Below are 25,893 nucleotides of genomic sequence, written 5' to 3'. Positions count from 1 at the left end.
AGGACATCCATACTTTGTTCTCAATCATGAGGAAGGCTTTCAATATTTTAATGTTAAATATGATGTTACTATAGGTGTTCTGTAGCTGCTCTTCATCAGGTTACATAAAATTCTTTCCATTCCTGATTTGCTAAGTCAAGAATTGTTGAATTTTGTGAAATGTTTTTTCTGCATTTATTGAGAGAATTAAACATTTTTTCCTTTATCATACTAATATGTGAAATACATTAATTAACTTTTGGATTAAACAGCTTTGTATTCCTGGAATAGACCCCAGTCGATCATGAGGTACTAACTTTTTCATATATTGCTGGATTCAACCTGTTAATATTTCATTAAGGATTCTGATTTCTGTCTTACTTCAGGCTACTATAACAGAATACCATAGACTGAGTGACTTTAAACAACAAACATTTATTTCTCACAATTCTGGAGGGTATGAAGTCCAAGATCAAGGCACCAGCAGATTCAGTGTATGGTAAGGGTCCTCTTCCAGGCTGCAGACTGTTGACTTCTCCATCACACTGGAGGTTAGGATTTGAACACATGAATCTTGGAGGGACACAAACATTCACTATATTGCAGTGGCTATAATCACAGAAATACTGATCAGCAACATTTTTTTGAAATAGTTTTCTCAGGTTTGGTATCCGGGTAATACTTGCTTCATAAAATGAGTTAAGAAATATTCCTTCCTCCTTTATTTTCTAAATTTGCTTAGCATTCATATTGTTTTTTCTTTAAATGTTTTATAGTACTCCTCAGAGAGATCATCTGAACCTATAGTTTTCTTCACGGGAAGGTTTTTTAAATCAAAAATTCAAAATTTTAAGTAGATAAAGGGTTACTCAGATTTTCTATTCCATCTTGTATTAGCTTTAGTAAGTTATGATTTAAAGTAATTTGAAAACATCTAATTTGTTGAATTTAATGGTATAAGATTTCCACATTGTTGTTTTCCATATTATTTTTTTATTATTCTTTTAATGTCAGTATGATCTAGTGATATTTCTTTCATTCCTCAGGTTGGTAATTTCTGTTTTCTATCCTTATCAATCACGGTAGAGGTTCATCAATTTTATTATACTTTTCAAAGGACAGACTTTTGGCTTTGTCAATTTTCTCTATTAACTATCTCTTTTCTATCTGGCTGATTTCCGCTGTTATCTTAATCTTCTTGCTTTGGGTTTAATTTGGTCTTCTTTTTCTAATTGCTTATAGAGGTATGAAAAGTAACCTTAAAGTAACCTTTTTAAGGAGGTTTGAAGACAGAGCAAGCAGTTAACAAAATTTGTGCGTGAAGCACACCAGATTCAAGCCTGGGTATCACTTTCATTTGAAGTCTTCGAGATTACCTCCAGGTTATAGATACAGACACACACACACACACACACACACACACACACACACACACACGACATTCCTGGGCTTCAGGAGATGTTCTTCATCTTTCGACACACTATTTCTGCATACTGCAATACACTGTATGAGATCCAAGGTCAAACAAAGTCCTGAATGACCAGGTTCACAGCCTTGAACATGTCTGGATAGTCTACTGGTGTGTCATCATGGCCCAGACTAAACATGAGTCTGGACTTTCAGGCAAGCATAAGCTCCTAAAATTTAAGCCTCTTTTTTCACATCTCTAACGGTTTTCCTAGGAAACCAGTGAAAGAGGGTTTGTCTCAGCACCACTGTCTACATAAATTTGAGTCCTTATAGACACCAGAATTATGAAGGTTATTTATTCTGAACCATAGGCCCTGGATATCTTCTATTTTCCCCCACCCTTTTCTAACAGTAAGCAATATGTCTCCTATGACTTATTAATTTCCATACAGACTTAAATTTGTGGAAACTCTTCCATTATGAAGTCATGAAATTGCAAAAGAATTTGGAAAAATAACAAAGCTCATGAGACAGACCTGCCCCAAACCTGGAGATCTCTATTTGTGAGGCATCCATTCAGTCCCATTACTACATATACTCAGGGGGATAAATCCTGAAGTTGTGGGAGCTCTAATGTGGCAGTGGAGGTGACGGTGGGGCCTACTTGCTAACACCAATCTGTTCCCATGAAACTTAAAGCAAGGCAAGATTTTTGCACATTTTTCTGTAATTGAATATCATTAAAGTATTGAATATACAATGCATCCTGCCTTTCTTTTATTCTTTCAAAAACTACTTATTGCATGCCTACTATATACCAAGCACTATGCAAGGGATAATGGGATAAATTGGTGAAAAAAAAAGAAAGCTGAAAGACAGTTATGACTGGAAAGAGTAAGAACAGAGAAGAAAAAGTGAATTGCTGGCGGGAGCCTCTATTACCAAAGACTTAGTATGTTCTTAGGACCTTGAATCAGAAAAAAAGCAGTTATGCTGGGTCCCTCTGACATGTATGGCAAGGAGTGTGTGTGTGTGTGTGTGTGTGTGTGTGTGTGTGTGTGTGGTGCCTTTTGGAGAAGATGAGGGAGCATAAGGAGAATACCTCAATTTCTGCCCAATAGAAGTGGGAGGATGGAATCACTGATGTTCCAGAAGCTAAGAAAGGAAAAATGTAAATTATTTTCTTTACGCATGTGGTTTGCACAACATCCTCCAACATAAGACTCCCACTTGGGTCCTAAAGTTGGAAAAATCTAGGGAGTATGGAGAAAAGGAACAGAGCTACAAGACTTGACATTGTATACTGGGTGCCAGCACTAGCAGACAAACTCCTAGAGGGAGACCTTTATAAAATAGTCTTTAGGTTCAATAGCTATGTGAACTATGAATCTGGAATTAACATCATCTACCTAAATTACAGAGATATACTTCTCACATAAGTCTCTAAAGTGCAGGCAAGGTATCAAAGGAAGAGTTCTTTAAGTGAGGGTAATTTGAAGAGCCCCTAAGAACTCCCTACCCCAAATGGTATTTCCCATGTTGACTAAAATTCTTCATTTTGTTTCACTGCTTGGAACCCATCTTTACTCATCTCACTATAACCACAGAAGCAGTTATAACATAGAATAAATAGTAATTAAAGATTCTGAAGTCAAATTGCCTTGTTCATCTTGGGCTTTACCGCTAATTGTGCCTGTGACTTTGGGGTGTGTTTCTTAATAATAGCTAAAAATTAATTATTTATTGGGCATGTAATCACTTAGCAACTATAGGGCCAACCGCTTTACATGTTTTTACATGTATCACTACTCCTCACAATACCCTATGAGGTATTATTATCATTATAATTTTACAGATGAGGAAACTGAAGCACAAATGTAACTTTGAGGTCCAAAACTAGTAACTGGAAGAGCTGAAATTCAAACCTAAGCAGACTTAACTATTATGGTGGTCCCCTCACTTAAACGCTCTAAGCCCCTATGCTTAGAGAGTAGTAAGGATTAGGTAAGATAATGCTTACAGATTTGACAGAGTGCAAAAGTGTTCAACACTATTACTGTTATTATTTCAGATAAATTAATTCTTGAAAAGAATTAAAGCAGTACCCAGCAAACCCAGTTCAATTTTACTGGCCTCTAGTATCAAGCTCTGTATTAGGTGCTAAGGTGATACCATGATGTATAAGACTTGATTCGTACCATCGAGAAAAACAACTCAAGGCTTACTTAGTTGTCCCCTACATAAAGTCCTTCAAGGGCTCTATGCTGCTTTCAGAAAGCTCGTGTGCCTAGCTTGGCACAAAAGGTCCATCAAGATTCCATTGTCTTGCCTCCTTGAATGCATCTCCTGCCACTTCCCCCATCCACACTGCAGCCTGAGCTACTTATTCTTCAATATGCAAGACATTTCACATCTCAGTGACTTACAATGTGCTGTTCCATTAGTCTGGGAAATTCCTTTCTCTACCTCCATTTCTCCAATGTCCAGCTCAAATCTTTCTGGAATTCCCCAACCCCTGCTACATTAGATGCTCCCTCTCTGGGCTCCCACAGAATCCTGCACACACCCACTGTACTTATTACACTGTAATGAAACTATCCTGCTCATATGCCTCCCCCACTATTCTGTAAGCTTCTTGAAAACTGTCTTAACAGTCTCTTACCCTAGCTCCCAGAACAATTTATGCACAGTAGACACTCAATGAATGTGTACACAATGAAAAAATTAATAAATAAACTTTAATTAGCACTCTAATGAGGGTATAATGATTTAATGGAAGAACGAGTATATTGAAATTGACTAAGAGGATCTGTAATGACTTCTTTGAGGAGGTGGCATGTGAACTGGCTCTTTGTGGGAAGGTAGTACTTAAATTAATGGACATATGCAGAGAACCTCCCGGTAAGAAAAGTTTTGAGGAAAGGCCCTAGAAAGAACTTTTGGGGTATACTGAGTAAATCTCTGTGACTACAACATAGGGAAGAAAAATGGAGAATAAGGCAATAAAGTGGCAAGAAATCTAGCAATAAAACTGGGACATGAAGAGAAGCCAGGCCATCAAAGCAATTCTCAAGCAATTTCAATTAAAAAAAATCTTAACTGCTGTAAGTAACATTATCAGCTCCCAAGTCTATCTCTTCTCATGCATAACTGGCCCCTATAACCATAACAGAACTAAAGTTATGTGTACAAGGAGACGTTGTAGCAAAAAGACACAAATGGGGAAAGGAAAGTAATATGGAGAGAAAAATAGGAGCAAACTGATCTAAATTAAAATACGAAGCAGAGGGGCACCTGGGTGGCTCAGTCGGTTAAGCGTCAGACTTTGGCTCAGGTCATGATCTCCTGGTTCATGAGTTCGAGCCCCACATTGGGCTAGCAGCTGTCAGTGCAGAGCCTGTTTGGGATCTTCTGTCCCCCTTTCTCTCTCTGCCCCTCCCCCGCTTGCAGTTTCTCTCTCTCAAAAGTAAATAAACATTTTTTTTTAAATCTTTAAAAAATATATCAAGCAGGTAGGAGTGTCTCACCTGTAAAACAGCAGAACCATGTCATCAGCAATTTGATTAATCTTAAATTTATTTTCAACTTTATGTCATTTTTGCTATATATATTTCTATAACCAAACCACACTAACTAATCTAAGATGTAGAGACAGAGATCTCTAGGGACAACCAATATCATTTTAGAAAGGAAAGCCTTTCACCCACATGCTTTGCACTGCACCTAATGGGCCCCGGCATAACTAAAGAGTGAATCTGGTACAGTATTGAATACAGGTTGCATCACAAAACAACAAAATGCACAACCACTTTACTCACTGTGCTCTCTGCTTCAAGCACCAACTCAGTATTTACTGCACACCTGTTATGAGAAAGACTCTGTTCTTGGCATAGACAGGGAATCTGGATGCATCTGGTAAGATCCAGGCCTTTAAAAGAATGTACAGAGTAGGTAAGATAAATGTGTATGTGATAATGCAATTCAAGGTGTGATGAATGTATGAAAAATGTAACATGAAAGCAAATAAGAGGCATTCAGCTGAAATGGGGAAAGATTTCATGGCAGGGTTAGCTTCAGGGAGTACTAGGGAAAGTTTTCATTGTATTTCTTCTTTTATTTTTATTTATATATTTTAATTACAAAGGTGGTAGATGCACATTATTTACAAGATCTTAAATACAGATAGGCAAAAAATCACTAAAAAACCACTATATTTTTGTATATGCCACTTAAAAATTATTTATTTATAAAACTGAAACCCTATTGTACATTCCTTTCAGTCAACAGCTTATTCAGGCAACAATATATTACAACCATCTTTCCATGTCATTTACTATACTTCTACAACTAACTTCTTTATATTTAAAAAGGAGCATATCAAAAGGTATAGATGAGTATACAGTAAAAGCATGTCTCTCTCCCATCCCATTCCCCAATCACCTTTTAGTTGTAACCAGAAACAACCACTGTTACCGGTTTCTTGGGATCCTTCCATAGATATTTTGAGTATGTGTATATATTTCTTTTTAAATAAGTGGTAGCCATGCACACACAATCCTGTACCTCATTTTTCAAATCTCCCAGGCAATACACTTATCACTGCCTTATTACTCTTAGTAGCTACAAAATGTTCCATTGTATGAAAATATAACCACTTGATTATCCAGTCCCCTTTTTTTTTTTATTTTTTTTAACGTTTATTTATTTTTGAGAGACAGAGACAGAGCATGAATGGGGGAGGGGCAGAGAGAGAGGGAGACACAGAATCAGAAGCAGGCTCCAGGCTCTGAGCTGTCAGCCCAGAGCCCGACGCGGGGCTCGAACTCACGGACCTCGAGATCGTGACCTGAGCTGAAGTTGGACGCTTAACTGACTGAGCCACCCAGGCGCCCCCATCCAGTCCCCTTTGATGGACATTCAGGATATTTCTAATATTTTGCTACTACAACGTTACTAGATGTGTCCTTAAAATGTAAATAGGTACACATTTGTAAATATATATTCAGTAAAAACTGCTAGAAGTGGAGTTTTAAGTTCAAAGGATATGTATAGTTTAAAATTTGAAAGATATTAATTACCACAGTGTCTTCTATTCAGAGGTATCATCTTGCCAATTACAAATGAGAACGTCTATTCCTTTCCCTTACGTGTGGCTGCCCAGGTGATACTATTTCCCATTCTCCCATGCCCCCCGCCCCACTACCAATATACAAACACACCTTACAGATAGGTGAGACCACCTATCTGGCCTATGGAATGTAAGAATGTGAACAGAAATGATGTGCATTGTGTCAAGACCAAAGTAATTGAGAAGAGAGTGTGCATTCTCCACCATATCCTTGCCTTTCTGCCAGTTGGAAAGAGAAGATGTCAAGGCCTTAGGAAATGGCAGAGCCACATGATGCAAGGAAACTGAGTCCCTGAATCCATACAGAGAAAAACTGTTTATCAACCAGAAACATCCACATGGGAGTATTACATGAAGGAGAAATAAGTTCTTATTGTATTAAGGTGTTGAAATGTTGGTGTTTGTTAAAATATGTTGCCTTTTTGTAACCAACATACTAAAATACCTTTTTTTTAATAAAACTCCAGATCCCTATACACTAATAAGGAAGAGCAGAAAGAGGAATCAAGAAAACAATCCCATTTACAATTGCACCAAAAATAACAAAATACTTGGGAATAAAGTTACCAAAGAGGTGAAAGACCTGTACTCTGAAAATTTTAAAACACTGATGAAAGAAACTGAAGATGACACAAAGAAATGGAAAGACATCCATGCTCATGGATTGAAAAAACAAATATTATTAAAATGTCTATGTTACCCAGGGCAATATACACATTTAATGCAATTCCTATCAAAATACCAACAGTATTTTTCACAAAACTAAATCAAACAATCCTAAAATTTGTACGGAACCACAAAAGACCCCAAATAACCAAAGCAATCCTGAAAAAGAAAAACAAAACTGAAGGTATCACTATTCCAGACTTCACAAAATATTACAAATCTGTAGTAACCAAAACAGAATAGACACATAGCTCAATGGAACATGATAGAAAACACAAACATAAACCCACAACTGTAACATCAATTTATCTTTGATAAAGCAGGAAAAAATATCCAAAGGGAAAAGGACAATCTCTTCAACAAATGGTGTTAGGAACACTGGACAGCTACATGAAAAAGAAAGAAACCAGACCACTTTCTTATACCATACACAAAAATAAACTCAAAACTGGAGCACCTGGGTGGCTCAGTCGGTTAAGTGTCTGACTTCGGCTCAGATTGTGATCTCACAGTTCATGGGCTCGAGCCCCACGTTGTGCTCTGTGCTGACAGCTCAGGGCCTGGAGCCTGCTTCAGATTCTGTGTCTGCCTCTCTCTCTGCCCCTCCCCTGCTCATACTCATTCTTTCTGTCTCTCAAAAATGATTAAACGTTAAAAAATTTTTTTAATAAATAAACAAACTCAAAATGGATTAAAAACCTAAATGTGGAACCTGAAACCATAAAATCCTAGAAGAAAACACAGGCAGTAATTTCTCTGATATCAGTCATAGCAACATTTTTCTAGATATGTCTCCTGAGGCAAGGGAAACAAAAGCAAAAGTAAACTACAGGTACTGCATCAAAATAAAAAGCTGCACAACAAAGGAAACAATCAACAAAACTAAAAGGCAACCTACTGAATGCAAGAAGACATTTGCAAATGACATATCCAAAAAAAGGTTAGTACCCAAAATATATAAAGAACTGATACAACTCAACACCCAAAAAAACAAACAATCCAATTTAAAAAATGAGCAGAGGGGTACCTTTGTGGTTCAGTCAGTTAAGCGTCCAATTCTTGGTTCCAGCTCAGGTCATGATCTCAAGGTTTCATGAGTTTGAGCCCCATGTCAGGCTCTGCGCTACAGAGCTGCTTGGGATTCTCTCTCCCTCTCTCTCTTCCCCTTCCCTGCTTGTGCTACCTCTGTCTCTCTCAAATACATAAACTTAAAAAATCTATATATAGGCAGAAGACATGAACAGACATTTCTCCAAAGAAGACATCCAGATGGCCAACAAACACATACACGAAAAGATGCTCAACATCATTCATCATCAGGGAAACGCAAATCAAAACTATGAGATATCACCTCACACCTGTCAAAATGGCTAAAATCAAAAACATGAGAAAAAACAAGCATTGGTGAGGATGTGGGGAAAGGGGAACCCTTGTGCATGTTGGTAGAAATGTGAATGGGGACAGCCACTGTGGAAAACAGTATGAAGGTTCCTCAAAAAGTTAAAAACAGAACTACCCTACAATTCAACAATTGCATTACTGGGTATTTACCAAAAAAAATACAAAAACACTAATTCAAAGAGATACATGCACCTCTATATTTATAGAAGCATTATTTACAACAGCCAAATTATGGAAGCAGCCCAAGTGCCCATTCATAGATGGATACAGAAAATATGGTGTGTATATATATGTGTGTACGTGTGTGTGTGTATGCACACATACATACATAAAATGGAATATTATTTAGCCATAAAAACGAATTAAATCTTGCCATTTGCAACAACATGGATGAAGCCACAGAGTATAATGCTCAGCAAAATAAGTCAGAGAAAGACAAATACCATATGATCTCATTCATATGTGGAATTTAAGAAACAAAACAAACAAGCAAAGGAAAAAAAGAGAAAAGGGGGCAAACCACGCAATAGACTCTTAACTATAGAGAACATACTGGTAGTTACCAGAGGGAAGATGGGCGGGGGGACAGGTGAAATAGGCAATGGGGATTAAGGAGTACACTTGTGACAGGCACTAGGTGTTGTACGGAAGTGTTGAATCACTATATTGTACACCTGAGACTAATATAAGACTATATGTTAAACCATACTGGAATTAAAATTAAAAGCTTGATTTAAAAAAGTATCATGTAAAATAGCAACAGAATATGAGATAGAGCTAACAAAATACATGCAAAATATGTATGCTTTAAAAAAAAAAAAAACAAAACTAAAGAGATAAATAAAAAAGACCTAAGTAAAACTGGCACTATGTAACATGTTCTTGGATTGGAAGACTCAATATTGTTAGAATATCAAGTCTTCTCCAAATTGAACTACATATTCAATGCAATCTCAAAAATAATTCCAGCATAGTTTTTGGTAGAATTTGGCAGACTGATTCTAAACTTTATATGGAAAAGCGGAGGACCTAGAATGAGTGGAACAGCTCTGAAAAAGAGAAACAGGAAGGAGAATTCACATTACCTGATTTCTGTACTTAATATAAAACTAAGCACTTAAGACAACGTGGTATTGGTAAAAGGATACAAATATACATCAATGAAATAAAAACAAAATTTTAAATTAAAAACCCACAGTTCAGAGAATACACTTAGGAAATATCCCTTAGGTTATTTCAATGTTAAGTACGACAATGGCTATTAGAAAATATCTTTCATCTCCTGGGTTACCAAGAACTGTTTTTTATTTCTTCATTTTATTATGAATGAATACTGATTTATCAAATACCATTGTAATATCTGGGGAAATAATCCTAATTTTTCTTCTTCTGATCTATTAAAGTGATACATTAAATTAATATTTCCTAATGTTGAAACAGCCTTAACACATCTCAAATAAACCTTGTTTACTTGATTATGATATTTTAATATGGATAAACATAATAGACTGAGAAATTCTTTGAACAATTTATAAACTTCAAATTTCAACTGAGGAATTAAACAGTAGAACCAACCCTTAAAAGAACAAACTTGTTATCTGGAAAAGCAAGTGAATGAGTTATCACATATCCAAATCAAAAATAAAAGAAATGGAATTCCTGAATGAAAAGGAAAGAGAAATGGGGGGCAGATCTAGGAGCCCTCATTGCAAATAAAAGAAACTCAAGAGGGATCACAGTGGAGAAAGCAATAATCAAAACATAGTGCAAGAAAACTTCCCTCAGGAGGAGACTAGAGTTCTTAGATCAAAAGCACTCACTGTGTGCCAGGCAGGATAAATGAAAAAAGGCATACAGCTTAGATATATCCTGGCAAAAGTTCTGAAGTTTAATAAAGAAAAATATAAACTTTCAAAAAGAAAGAACAGGTTACTTACAAACGAATGAGCATGAGGCCAGCATTGGAGATGGCTAAGCACATACGCTCTGCAGTAAGACTACCTGGCTTCAAATCTTGGTGTGAACCTGGGCAAGTTACTTAACTTCTTTGTGCTTCTGTAAAACAGGAATGATGACAGTACTTCACTTCTAAGGTTGGCTGGAAGCAGTATTTGCGATAACACCCAGAAGAGTCTGGCACATAGTTCATTATAATCACTGGACTTCTATCTGTTAACACTGGAATTTGTATCAGAAAGTGAAAACTTTGTAGACCTTTGAGAAGGCAAAAGCCAGAACCTTCCCCAGACCTTAATGTTTAGCAGTAATGATCTGAAAAGCTGTACAATAGGCCCCATGCTACTGCCTCTAATGCTACCTGAGCTCATGCTAGTGAGTAGTGAACTGATGGGCTGAAGCAATCTCATTGATTAATTTTTATTAATGTGAACAAGGCAAGGATGACAGTTTTTTTGGCCTAGAGTTCAAGATTATCATAGATGAAAAAAGTTGTAAGCTCTGTCAAGAGTAAATGGACTTGAGGCACCTGGGTAGCTCAGTCAGTTAAGCATCCGACTTTGGCACATGTCATGATCCCACAGTTCATGGATTCGAGCCCTGCGTCAGACTCTGTGCTGACAGCTCGGAGCCTAAAGCCTGCTTCGGAGTCTGTGTCTCCCTCTCTGCCCTTCCCCTGCTCGCACTCTGTCTCTCTCTGTCTCTTTCTCTGTCTCTGTCTCTCTCTCTCAAAAATAAACATTAAAAAAAAAAGAGCAAATGTACTCACAGTGCAATCTCTGAGAGACATGGAGGATTCTCCTACAATGAGTAGATCTTATTGTTATTGCCACTCAGGACCCTCCAAAAAGTGAACTAGTATGGGATCTGTGGCTACGTGATTTGAATGTCATAAAAAAGTTATTTCATTCATTCAGCAAATTACTTGAGCACATCTATGTTATGTGTCAAGCAGTATACTGGAGTTCTAACCGTAAGTAAGACACATGGAGCCCCTTCCCTCAAAGAGTTACATATATGAATCTTGATTTATATGACCCAAATTAGAATGCCCATGTGATGTAAGAAACTGATCATACCAAGGTCATTAACAAAATGCAAAACACACATACACATACACCTCTTCTAGCACAAGAAACAAAAACAAAAAAGCCAACTTTTAATAGTTAATCGTGAATAGTCAAATGTTACTTTAACTTATTTTAATCCCATCTTTTATAGTTCTGTGAATGCGAAAGCCAACATAACAATTTGGTGGAACTCTTGTATTAGGTCAATTCTACTTACTAAGCACTTAGCACCAACCAGAAATATTTTAAATGTTCCTCTCTAGATACTAGCTAAAAATTCCCTAAGTCCACTACCTATCTTCACATGGAAGATTATTTTTTCAATCCAAAAGGAAGATAAAGAATTAAATTGCATATAATAAATGTAGTGGGGTTAAATGGTGGCCCCTGAAAAGATATGCTCATGCCCTAATACCTAGGACCTATGACTATCACCTTCTTTGAATAAGGGGCCTTTGGGGATGTAATTTAGGATCTTGAGATGAGGAAATCATCCTGGCTTATCAAGGCATGCCCTAAATCTAATCACAAGTGGAGTCTTAAAGCCAGTCCTTATCAGAGAAAGTCCTTTCCAGAGGAAGGCCAAGAGTGTTTTGAGACAGAAGAGGAAAAGACATGGAGCAGAAAAGAAGGAGGCTATGAGAACACAGAGGCAGAGACTGGAGTGAGGCAACCGTAAGTCAAGGAATGCCAGCAGCCACCAGAAGCCAGAAGAGGCAAAGAATGGATTCTCCTCTGGAGGCTCCAGAGGGGTGCTGCCTGCCAACACCTTGATTTCAAACTTCTGGCTTCCTGAGCTGTGGGAAAATACGTTTCTGTTGTTTATACCCCGGATCTGTGATAATTGGTTACTGCAGCCCCAGGAGACAGTGAACAAAGGCATTTTGGTAAGAAGCCCTGGGTTCAAGTACCACACCTGACAGTTTTGTCCCTATTTGCTGCTTAGCAAGTCCATTAGCCTCCCTGAGACTCCACTGCCTTATTAGTAAAAATGGGATAATCAGACCTGTGCTACTATCCCCCAGAGTTCTGATAAGACTAAACTGAAATCATGGATCTGAAAACACTCAGAATACTGTAAAATCCTATGTGAATATGTATTATTATTATTCTTATACTTTATCTGGAATTTCAAATGAGGTTTGGAGCACAGGCTCTTTATTCAAATCCACTTGCTGCAACCCTTTACACAAAAATCAACGTGCCTAATTTTAACAATGCCAACATTCTATCAATTCTTAATATCCAATTTTATGTATAGAATTAAGCTATCACTAATATACATAGTACCTCTTTAGTGCTAGGATTTAATGAAGGCCTAATTACCACTAACCCTATCATCTATTTTATTTCCCTCCAGATAATCTTCTACTACTGTCATACTAATTTAGTAAGGAGACTATCTAATTGGTTTATTGCCCCCATATATATTAACAAATCAGTTCTAGCTGATTTGCCTTCAACAATATCTGTGAACTCACTTAACATAATCATAATTCTTTCTGTAGCTGACCTTAATTATTCCATACTGAATTTTTCTCGGTGAAGAATGAACCATTAATAATCTCTTCCTCCTATTTCTGGTTTTCCCCAATAGGTAGATCCTGATCTACTGCCAGACCTAGTTCTTCTTTCTAAAATCAAGTATATTTATGAAGTATAACCATAAACTAAGGATATTAGTTCCACAAGTTACATACAAAAGTTCACTTCATAACTCTATAATTTTACTTTACCAATGTACAAGTTCATATTTCCGAGAGAATGTTTCCATTTTTATTTCACATAAAACATCTTCAGACACATTTTAAGTTATTGAGAGGTTGGTTCTACTGCAAGCTGCAAATGTCTTCCCTTCAGGGCAAGGAAGTTTGACATTAAAAATTAAAAAAATGGCACTTTGATAATGCAGTCTGGTACCAGAATTTATTTTCTTGTGCCTTAATCATTCTATTCTGTATTAGAGTAGAATGGCACTCAAATCATCCTTAGATCACTTGTAATTATTACCATCAACAACATACATCCTTAAAATGAGATGTCCTTCAATAATGCATTAGGTGTTCCCACCAAACCACTGAATTATGGGTAATATGTTATTTTAATCTACCTAATTTCACTACCTTTGCATAGAAAGCAATTAAATCACCTCCAAGATGCATGTTAAACATTCAGTTCTCAGGATGGCCACTAAAAAATTTCAAATCAATAATTATACTTAGGAAAGCCACCCCCATTATTTTGTATATATAGGTGAATACTACTGTATGGCATACCCATAACTTTAAATATAGGCTTTATCCCCCTACAAATGGATTTATAAAGGTACATACTGTATTATCTCAGATCAATAAGAAATTTAGCAACAATAGTCTCCTAATTCTCATGCTCTTAAATGACCTACAAAAAAAGTAAACTGTGAACCACTTCCAACTGTAGCATCTATATTTTTCAATCAATTCCACATGAGACTGCCAAAATACTACTTATTCTGTAAAATGTGTTAACTCCCTTGATAAGGAAGATGGGCTAAAGATCTTCCTTAAAAGTTCTGACTCTAGATCCTTGGGATTCTTCTTACGAAACTTAAAAAACATCCTGGGGCACCTGGCTGGCTCAGTTGGTAGAACATGCATTTTAAGTTTGAACCCCACAGGGCATATAGAAATCACTTAAAAGTAAAATCTTTAAAAGAAAAACAAAAAACAAAACTTAAAAAACATGCTAAAAAGCCATTCATTCCCTAGTCACCCATCTTAGCAACCAAAGTATAGAACCTGGCCCCTCGCCACTAGAGGGGGGTGTTTCTTCTACTGGTTTCTCTTTCCCCAAATTTGGCTCACCAGAATTTCTGGTTGAACTAGAATCAAGCCTCAAGATAAACATTCTGACCTTTATTTCTCCTTCATAATTGTGTGGTCCTTTCACTTTATTTCAGGCTGTAAGTTGCCACTAAAATATCAACTTCAATCCCTAATTACTTGTATTATTATGACCCACATCACACTTTCTTGCCTTTCTTACAGGCTAACAAGCGCTACACAGAGCTGATTATAGAGATTTTGACATTAATTCACTGGAAAATAATCGGAAAATCCAACCAAGCCTGACTATTCATTTTTTAAAAACTGGACTTTTTAAAATTTGCCATGTTCACATGACTTCATTTGAATCACAATACCATGAAGGAAAAAGACTATCAGTAACAAATTTCAAAGAAGAAACTCAACGTCTTCAAGTGACTTGCCCAAGATCATGGGTACGAAACAGTGAAGCCATAATGAACACTCAAATACCCTGACCTGTACACATTCCTGGTACTACTTACTCTATGCCATGAGTAAAAGACACAAGATGAGAAAATACACCAGTTCTTTACTGCTTTCTCTGAAGAACCCTGGTCTGAGGCAACGTCCCTTAGAGAAGATCAAGACAAGAACTGGCCGAGAATCTGCACACACTCTATGAAGCCAGAAGTCAGGAGAGGGAAGAGCCCTGATAAAAGTAAATGTATCATAATAAAATCAAATCCATCGGACATGAATCTGCTTGGGACAAAGTAGGTATAACCACTCAGAATGCTTTTGGCTACAAGTGACAAAATCCCAAATCACGCTGTATTATCTCACAGAACTAGAAGTTCAGAGGTAGAGCAGACCAAAAATACAATCAGCAGTTCAATAAGGTCATCAAGGACTCAGGTTTCTTCTCTCGTTCTGTTACCTTCTAGATGAACTTCATCCAAAGCTACTTTTTCTCATTGTTCTAAGATGGCCTGAGCAGTTATAGCCATTACATTCTCTCATAACATCATCAGAGGAAGAAAAGGTACCATCTCTTTCTTTTATCTCTTTTTAGGAATAAGAAACTCTTTCCCAGAAGCACTCTGGCCCTCCTCCAGACTTCCTTTCAAATCTCATTGGCCAGAACAGGTTACAGGCCATGCCTAAGCCTTCACTGGCAAAGGAAATGGGATCAACCATAATTGCTTACACTAATCATCTGGGATAGAACGAATGCTGGAGAGACTCAATCTCCATGACCATACCATGGGCAATTTATAATGATGAGTATTACTGTGACATTGTTTTCACTCCAGAACAAAACTGTAATTTAATTATGCTTCTTCCATGATCATAACAATGAGGCATGTGCTTTGCGTGAGACTCAGATAATTACTGCCTGCTCACATCTCATATTTACCATCATAAACTTATTCATCAGATATAAAACATTTTATTAAAACTTTCTATTCAATCCACTATTTAAAAAAAAAAATCTTTAATGCAACATTTTAGAGCAAGAATGGCAAAGAGATTGGTGTTCCACACCTATTCCAGTAGATACAGCTATCTAGAACCCCAATTTAAGAATGATCCAAAGCAGAGTTTGGATCAGTGAAAAACAGTGACATGACTCATTAGTGATGTCTTCCATGGACTTGGGTTTGGGCACAATACAGAGTATATTTGCCAACACTGATTTAGAGAAAGTCTCTTTAAATAATTTCCCTCCAATGATCATGGATTTCTCTAATGCAACGCCTCGTTATTTTCATTTTAGTGGAAATTCAATCTAGTCTTTCCCTCTTTATTCTCCCTATGTAATTTACATATATATAAATATACATCAAGCACAAACTCCAAGAATTATTTTATATATAATCAGAGTTCCACACGAATTCTGAAAACTGACCCCTTTCCCAAGTCCATAGAAAAGCTTGGCAGAATGGCTTCATTTACAAACTATCTCACTTACAGGAAGCAGAGCGTCTTTGGGGCCCAGTCTGGATGTGGGCCTAGGCAAGATTGATGGACAGAAGGAAAAAAAAGAATGGCCATCTATTCACAGTGAAGATGGCCCAGTCCACAGCTTCCAGACAAAAACCAAAATGGAACCAAAACCTAATCCTACACAAAGGTGACTAATCAGTAACTGAAGAATGCTTAAATAATGGCAGATTACAAACAACATGCAGAGTGTATGTGTATAAAATGCATTTGAAAAGACAGGGAAGGACAACAGTGGTTATTCTGGAATGAACTTACGGCTTTTTTTCTTTTGTCCTTCTATTTCTTATCTACATTTTTCTGAGTGTCCTGTACTGCACATACACTGCCTTTTTAATGAAGAAGGGGGAAAAAAAAGGAAACATGTTTTTATCTTATCGTTTGATGTTTATGTTTTCGTTGTTCCAATTAACCTTTAACTGCCTTGTAGTTAAGATCAAGCTTGTCCAACTATTCCTAAGGTTGTTTTAACTTTTTGATATCATAAGCAACAAAGTATTCTTGTAGCTGAAAATTGATTTGAAATATAAAAGAAGAAAAGTTAGAAAAATCCCTAAAAAAATGAATCAAAGTGTTTAATCACCCCATAATACTCTAAAATTACCACTACTCAAAAATTTAATTAACTTAGGATACTCACTCTCTCTCTCTCTCTCTCTCTCTCTCTCCTCTCTCTCTAAGTCAAATCATTTTTTTACCCAAACTGCCAGTTGGCCAGTCTGTGTTCACAAAATTGGTTTTGGCCAAAATAATTTTAAGTCAATTTGGTATTGGACAAAGAACACACCATCAGCATCAGGGGAAAGTCTGAAGGCACAGATAAGAAATAGGATTCCCAAAAAAGATTCAGTAATAAAGAACAAGCAAGATAGCCTGGACAAGTCTGAAAAAGAAAAATCACCTAGGGCAATGGTTCAAAAGTGGAAGGAAGTCTTTTATCAAGGCAAGGAGCTGTAAAATGAACCCAAGTAGCTTAGTACATGCTTGTAAGGATACCAAGTAAACTGGGTTTCATCAGCCTGCTTGGATTCTCTCCCCTGGGTAGAACAGTACTAGGGTTTTCCCCAGGTTCCCTATGAAAAAACCTAATCTGCCTGGGTCTCAAGTTGAAGACAAATGTTCCCCAAATCATTCCATAATCACTTTCACAGTAAATGAGGTTTTGGAGCTGGCCACTGCATGACAGAGGATTCAAACCAGTTTTTTGGCATATTATGGTTCCCACTCCAACTATAGAAGGTAATTTCCCACATTGTCAGACAAAGCAGAGATGGCAGATGATATGACCTTGCAGAGGAAGAAGCAACTCGTACTGGACTGCTTTAGGAGTGAAGAACTCAGGTAGTGGACTTCAGCTTCTACAACAGCTGGTCAATATGGCTAGCGAGAGCCAGAAGACATCCCTGGTTCGAAGTCCTCTAAGGAACCTGATTACAGTTAGGATTTCTTTTTAGCTAGTTAATGTTCAATGGAAAATCCTGGAGAGCTTTCTGAGCACTTATATTCAACTCAAATATTAACTGGTTGCCAGGCTGTGGGTGTTGCTGAGGCAAGCAAGGAGGTAGCAGGGTGAAAGACATTATTGCCACTGTCGTTAAGAAAGGTGTTCTATAGGATGGAAAACAGAGAACAGTATTTATATTCAATCACAGCAAAGTAGGTGTGAAAAAAAATAGATAAAGCAGTCTTGTTTTTGTAAGAAACAAAACAACATAGAGATGGACTATTCACAAATGCTTCTGGGGCAACTGAGTAGTCATTCGGAGAAAAATATAGTTGGACCCATCCATCACCCATACACCAAGAAAAATGGGTAAAAACTGAAGTGTAAAATAGAAACCACAAAGATAATAGAAGATAATATGAGAGAATTCTTTTACAACTTTGTAATGGGACAGGCTTTTCTAACTATGACCCAAAATCCAGAAGTCATAAAAGTATAACAAATTCAACTACATTTAAAAAAAAAAATCTACTTAGCAAAAACACCATAAGCAAAGATGAAAGACAATAACAAACGGGGATGGCGGACATGTTGCAACTCACATTACAACAGGCAAATTAAACACAACAGCCACAAGGTGATTTTAAACAACCAACCGCTCCCCCTCCCGCCCCCCCACCCAGAAAGGTAGGGATAAAAGACACATTTCACGAAAAAGGAAATATAAATGGCTCCTAAACATATGAAAAGATATTCAAACTCACTCATAAGGTAAATAGAAATTAAAACTACACTAAGATAACATTTTTCACCCATCAGATTGGAAAAAATCCAAAAGTTCATGAACACATTTTGTGGGCAAGAACATGGGTAACCAGTCACTCCCATGCGTTTCTGGTGGGGGTGCACATTGTACAACCTCTATAGAGAGCAATTTGGTAGTACCTATAAAATTATAATAACATACACTCTTTGGTCAGCAATTCCACTTTTAAAATTTTACCCTACAAATACGTTTACACAAGTATGAAATAATCTATGTAACAAAAGTACTTATTGCAGTATTGTTTCTAATAGCAAAAGATTGAAAATTTCCCAAATGCCCATCAATATGGGACTGGTGATATAAATGATGCTATACCCACACAATGATGTGGAAAAGAGCTCCAAGATATATTATTAAAGTGAAATATATCTGGGATATTTTCCCACTGTTATGGAAAGAACTCCAAGAAACACTGTTAAGTGAAAAAGGGAGAATAATACATATATAATTATATGTATTATATAAAACGAAAAACAGAATTTATATTTGTATTGGCTTGAATATGCACTTAAAAACTCTGGAAGGATGGGAATTGAATAGATGGGGAACAGGGGTGGAAAGGAAACTGCTCATTTCTAAACACTTTGTTGTTTGAATCAAGTGAATGCATTACCTTTTCAAAAGGTAAATTTTTAAATGCTTAATATATTAAATGTTAAGTAGATATAATTCCAGTGGTATCTACTAAATATTCCACATTTGGACCCCTCAGTCTATGGGTGATAGATGGTGCACAAGTGAGTATGCACTTGGAAGCTGCCTTAAATAGTAGCATCCAGAAATGAGAAGCAAAGTGAGGGTTACAGTTGGAAACCTGATGACTAGAAGTGAAGAACTCACTGATGGTTGTTTATTCCCAGGGCAGAGGCAGTGAAGAAAAGAGGAAAGAACACAATCTTGTGAAAGTGTTATAGTAAGAGAGGCACATCAAAATAGAGATAAACCAGAGATTAATTCCTAGGGGGAGTTAAGTCAAAATGTGGTACAATTCCTTAGGATACCTGAATTGGTTCTTGGTTCAAACACAGATGTCACAGAGTGGTACAACTAAAGGCACAGCTCTTCTGTAGACTAGCTGCAATGGTGACAGCACACTGATGTGCAACCAGCCTCCTCAGCTGCTCTCTTAGGCCTAAACTCTACGTAAAACTCTCTCAGAAAAGTTAATAAGGCCACAAGGCTGGTTAGGATAAAGAAAATAGAATATTTGGAATAAAGCTTCTTGAAAACTGCTTTCATTCACCCATCAAATGTTTACAGAGCACCTACTCTGTGCCAAGAACTGCTCTAAGTGCTCAATAAATTCATCCCCCAAAATAAATATGTCCAAGGTAATTTAAGCAAAAAAGAGATTTTAAAAGATTTTGACATAACAGAAGCTTCTCTTAAAAAACATTTTGAAATATGAAAAATAAACTAAAAAGTCAATTGACAGCTATAAAATGCTATGAAACTATGGTAAATGGGTTTCAATTTTTACCCAGTTTATTCTGTTGTTTTAAAAGAGTAAAAATAGTAACTAACATGTGAATTTAAAATAAGAAAATCATTCTCAGAAATTAGAAATAATGAGGTAGTATGTTTCAATTTCACTAACCTTAAATAGGATAAATCTTTAAAATATAAGCTTTCTATTCTCATCACCACAATCGATAAAACAGGAAAACATAACTGGAAAAGGGAACTAATTCAGAACAGATGTCAGGGAGGAATTTTTCCAGTAGTGAACTATAAACATGCGGAATAAATACTGGAAAATGTATTATGGTAAAAAAATCAGAATCAGTTACTAATTACATGATCTAAGCAGGAAACCAGATACCTAAATATGTAGAACAGGCATTTAAAAAACAGCCCTAAGTTAATGGACAAACCATGTTTTGACTCTCCAAACCTCAGATAATAAATAAACCTGCAATGTGTTAAAATAGGTATTTCTCAATGCCTATAAAGTTGGCTCTTATTTATCCATAAAGATGTATCCAACTGAAAATGTAACAAGTTTGCAAACAGAATTTATTGCATTCTTCCTGCTTGATGTGCTAATATTTTTTCAACCTAATACCTATTTGGTACTTTCCTTTTGACCAACCTTCTTAATATTTCACCCTATCTACTTACACTCTACAAGGAGATATAAAGACTTACAACCTCACCATCACCAATCATTCTCCAGAAAAAAGCAAAAAGGACAGTTATTCCTTGGCTGCTACATCTAAGAAGAAATAAATGGTTTATGCCTAGCATGCAGTAAGGATCAGAAAGGAACTGAAACAAACAACAGTATCCATTCCAATGAAAGTTTATTAATTTGTATGAAGTCAATTTGCTACTCATCCATATTCAGATGAATGTCCAAAAAAACAAATTCCATAACTAAATATAAAATGACTTTTGGACTATCCAGGTTTCTGCTCGTTTCTACTTTATGGATAAGAGAAAGCTGTGATGCTAGCAGTACATTAACTCCTTCAGGCTACCAAGATCCCACTCAATAGCTACAATTAATTATCACACAGGCCAAAGCAGTTTAATATATTACTAGTAAGATTACTACTATAAGCATACATGTTAGATACAAAAGAGTTATTGAGCCTACGGACTACAGCAATCAGGTAGTGACAGAAGACTAGACCAGAGCTGACTCGTGATTCACAATATTTAACTGGCCTAAAAAAGCCTTCCACTCCAGAACCCGAAAGATCCTTCAAATCAGATAGCCCAATGTTGTCATTTTATAGATGATGATATTTAGGCTCCAAAAAAAAAGCTTAATAAACTTACCCAAGGTAGGGCAGTTTCATGGCATCCAAGCCAGACCCAGGCCTCTGAGAAACAATCTAGTGCTCTCTGGGAAATACAGCATCCCACTCCTGGAGAACATTCTGAAGCAACTGAAGTTCATGTGAGGCAATTTTTTTTATTTCACAGTTGGGTGATAAGGAAAAGGGTTATGTGGTTATATCTGGAAAAAGATATTAACTTCACCTATCACTTCTAGCTCAAATAAGTTCTCATTTTATAGGTATAAATAATATCCCAAGTTGATTTATCACACAAGAGTAGTAACTTTTCTCCCCCAAATCTGTGGTCTTCTAGAGTTTACCAGCAACTGGGGAAAAACATGACTAGGAAATAAACTCTTGGGGCACCTGGGTGGGTCAGTCAGTTGAGCATCCAATTTCGGCTCAGGTCTGATCTCACATTCTGTGAGTTCAAGCCCCACGTTGGGCTCTGTGCTGACAGCTCAGAGCCTGGAGCCTGCTTTGCGTTCTGTCTCCCTCTCTCTCTGCCCCTCCCCTACTCACACTCTGTCTCTCTCTCTCTCAAAAATAAATAAACATTAAAAGATTTTTTTAAATAAAAAAAAAGAAACAAACTCTCTTTTTAACCACACTCCAAGCCTGTTATTTATTAATGAATTAAAAAAATATATCATTTAGTGAGATTTTAAAATATTATTAGCAGTTATGCTATTAAGTAATCTTTCTATCTCAGTTTTTACTGTTTTCTAAAATCTGTAATATAGAAAGTCTTCCCTCATCTATTACTTTTTCCTTTTAAAGTAAATTTTAATATTCTAAGTCACAAGAGCCTCTCTCTAAAACTTCCTACAAATATAATTCCAAAATCTCTTTGCCTAGCTCACTTCTACATATAGTGTCATACACATCTAGTTAAATATATTTCAGAAGAGGTAGAAAATTAAGAAATTTTTATATTTAACTCATTATACACAGATGTCAGAGTTCTCAATTTTGTAAATCTTAAGAAATTTTTGCACAAGAATATGACATTACATTTCCTAGCCTACAGCATCCGGTTCATCACTAAGAAAAAGCAGCATAAGAGAAAGTGCAAATAAAGGGAGAAAGAGGGTAAAATAAGAATCAAGTCTATCAGGAAAAAAAAAAATCATTAACAAATCTTCCTATGCAGATACAACAGGTACAAGACGAACTGCAATTTCCTTGTATCAACATGCAACTGTCTGGGCTTGTAGCCATTATCTAACAAGGTATCTTCAATCAGGACTGTCAGAAGTTGAGGTGAAGAAAGCTTAATGTATGATCTCATATACATCCATTAATGCATGCCAAGAAGCTCCCAATCCATATAGTTTTTTATTTATATTATGGCTGGTCTCTATACTCAAATTTAGAAGAGGGAAATATCTTATGGATATTTACTATCTATGTTAAACTTAGGTGCCACAGAAATTTCAAAGATGTGTGAAGCATGTTTCTGAAGCTTATAGTTTGACAGGGGAATAAGCTATGAACACAAAAGCACCAAAAAAAAGCTGTAAAATAAGAACTCTATAAAAGACTAAAGCACAATCTGAGTACATTTCTTGAGCTAGTTTGACAGGAAAGATAAGATCTCAATAAGCAGAAAAGAAGGAGAAGGGAACATAATACAAAGGAAAACTATGAACAAATGTGGGAAGGGGAAAGATGTTTGAAGAGCAGTAGAAATACCAGTTTGACTAGAATGGGGAAATTCTGTGGAAATAAAGAGGCCGGGATATGGAGACCTTTGAAGAGAATATCCAGACCTTTTGAGCAATGATAGAATTGATATGGAAGAGATGATATGCAGGTAGATCAGTCAGAAAACTACTACAGTAGTACCATATTCCTGAGCCCAGAACACTAAAGTTTGTAAGTGAATGTCAGCTACAGTTACCAAATTTTACATATACATACATATATATATATCTTCTATTATATATATATATCTTTACATATATATATCTTTATATATATATATCTTTATATATATATATATACACATATATATATCTTTATATATATATATAACTTCTACAGTGATTCTAGAAACTTGGACTTACACAATTCTTTTACTTTCCCTTCCTATTTTCATTTCAGGTAACATCTTCTGGCTTGGATTTTTTATTTCGCTTTTCCTTATCCAACCTTAGCATTAATAAGACATCATTCTTTGTTTATTAGCAAAATCAACATCATATGTCATTGCTTAATCAGAAGAGCATTTAAAGCAATTTTTTAAACCCCACTTTGTTAAAGTGATTGTTTTCTATCACACACAATAAATTCCCCCCAAATTTCATATTTTATTTTCCAAGAGCAAGAGCACTTTTTTTCTTGCAGGTTTCACCTACAAAACCAAAACAAAATGAAAGGTTAATATCCAATGAATCTGTAATAGTTACTTCATAGAAAGAGTTTTTTACAGATTGACTGCCGTACCCTTCATGAAAGCAAAAACTAACTGCTTTCTTTGCTTTGTGTGTGTAAACTAGGCCACACATGAATGTCTCTCTTCTAGAAAAAGGACCAAACCAGTTAAGTTTTCAACATTGCACGGATTAAGGTAGTCTTATTCTATTTGATTTCCCCAAAGAAGAGATTTAATTATAAAGTATTACGTTTCATTTAATACAAAATAATCATCAAAAAGGTAATTCAGACTACTGAAATAGTCATATTACACATGCCTTACAGAATATTGTGATTTCTAGTAAATCAGATTTATGAAAAGGTATAGATCAATAGATATTAATCTGAAAAAGAAAAGAGAATGATTCATTCTGTTTGAGGAACTGCATAGGTTTAGAGACCAAGGATTAAGCAGAGGATGGTGTCCCAATTTGTAAGAGAGCCTTCCTTGTCTCTCCTTCCATGACTTTCCATTTGAGTGCAAAGACGTTGCCACTTATCAGTGACTATTGGAACTTCTCCAACAGTCAGCCCAACTTCCTACCCAGAGGAGTACTAAGCCAGCTGATTGGCTCAGTGCAATCAGACAACAGCCCTCAGCCCAACTGCAGTCAAGGAACAAAGATTGGTGACCTGATACTCAGGAAGGAAAGGATGCAAAAGAGGGGTTGGGGGAAGCACAGAATTAACCAACACACACAAACACACAGAAAAACACATCCACTTAAAAGAAAGAAATCCTTTACCTGGAGATATTCAGCCAGGGATGGATTTTTTTTTTTTTAAGGTAAACAAAGACACGAGTTTAAAACTGTCATTGGAGGAGCCCGATTCATATGAACAAACTTAGTAGCCTTGGAACAACCCTGAGTGGGCAAAGACCTTTTTATATATTAACACTTAGAAAATGGACTTTATTCAATAAATTCATTAAAAGATGTCCTGTTTCCTAAAAACTGTACCTAATTTTAGGGTTTCTGCTCTACAGTGACTCCAGTTCTGCATGAGACTTCAAACTAAAGGGGTTATGGGTGGGGTGCAGAACACATGAAATTTTTACAGCATGGAAATAAAAGTATTTTTAAACCTTCTTGGGGTGAAGAATTAGGCAAGAAGTAATACGTGGAAACTGTCAAGTGCTTCTCTACACACCCACCCACCAGATACCATCACAGCCGGCTAGGGGAGTCTCCCTCTTCTTGCCTGACAGCTTCACTTTCTTTGAGGTCTTGAGCTGGTGATCACACTGGCCCGTCATGGTATTTTCAGTTAACAAAGCAGTTACTCAACAGGGGAAAAAGCCACAAAGGAGCAGAGCAGCTGCTGCTGCACCCGTGATGCAAGTGCAGGATGAGCCCCGGGCCGCCACCGCCGCCTCGGCTCCTCCGTGACGTCCGGGAGGGGTATCCCCGGCTCTCAGGAAGTGGTGGCCGCGGGCGGCTCCGCCCCCACGCGACTCGGGGCTGGCCGGGCCGCCGGGTGGCAGGATTGCCAAGCAGGTTGGCAGAAGGCTTACGCCGTCCGACACACAGGCACGCCCCACGGGCCGCGCGCCCCACTCCCTCGCCCGCTCCTCGCCCTCTTCTCCAGTCACAGCCCGCGCCCCCTCTCCCAAGACTCACACCCACTCACCCCGACCCCCTGCGCAGAGCCTTGCCCAGCGCCGCCGGTCACTAGACGGGGACGAGCCGGGTCCAAGATGGCGACTCCGCCCCCGCCCCCTCCGCACTCTTGGCAGGGTCAGGGCGCCCCCTCACGCGGCGGGCTCGCGCCCGAGGCCCAGCTAAAAATAGCCAGGCTCCACTATATTTGGTTCGGCCGGATCCCGACGCGGCCGCGCGCACTCCGCCCCGCCCCGCGCGCTCCGCCCCGCCCCGCCCCGCCCCGCCCCGCGCGCTCCGCCCCGCCCCCCGCGGCACTGAATGGAGAAGGGGCGGGGGTGACCGAGGGGAACCTACTCCGCTATCTGCGGCGCGCGCCGGCGGCAGGGCCCGGCCAACTGCCGAATTTAGTAACATC

The 25,893-nt window shown here is 37.5% G+C and overlaps 1 long non-coding RNA gene across 2 annotated transcripts; it reads right to left on the bottom strand.

The window, feature by feature from the left end:
* Positions 1 to 394: 394 nt before the first annotated feature.
* On the bottom strand, positions 395 to 25,680 carry LOC106972060 (uncharacterized). 2 transcript variants are annotated; one of them, XR_008291075.1, is made up of 3 exons: positions 25,507 to 25,680; positions 10,522 to 10,639; positions 395 to 5,317 (listed from the first exon to the last, which is right to left on the bottom strand). It is a non-coding gene; the product is annotated as an uncharacterized LOC106972060 (long non-coding RNA). The 2 variants fall into 2 exon arrangements; XR_003414004.2 differs by having other exon boundaries at positions 395 to 10,639.
* Between the last annotated feature and the right edge of the window lie 213 nt (positions 25,681 to 25,893).

The sequence above is a fragment of the Acinonyx jubatus genome, chromosome D4 (assembly GCF_027475565.1).
Source record: "Acinonyx jubatus isolate Ajub_Pintada_27869175 chromosome D4, VMU_Ajub_asm_v1.0, whole genome shotgun sequence".
NCBI classification, from domain to species: domain Eukaryota; kingdom Metazoa; phylum Chordata; class Mammalia; order Carnivora; family Felidae; genus Acinonyx; species Acinonyx jubatus.
This window is presented reverse-complemented; position numbering and strand designations above follow the sequence as displayed.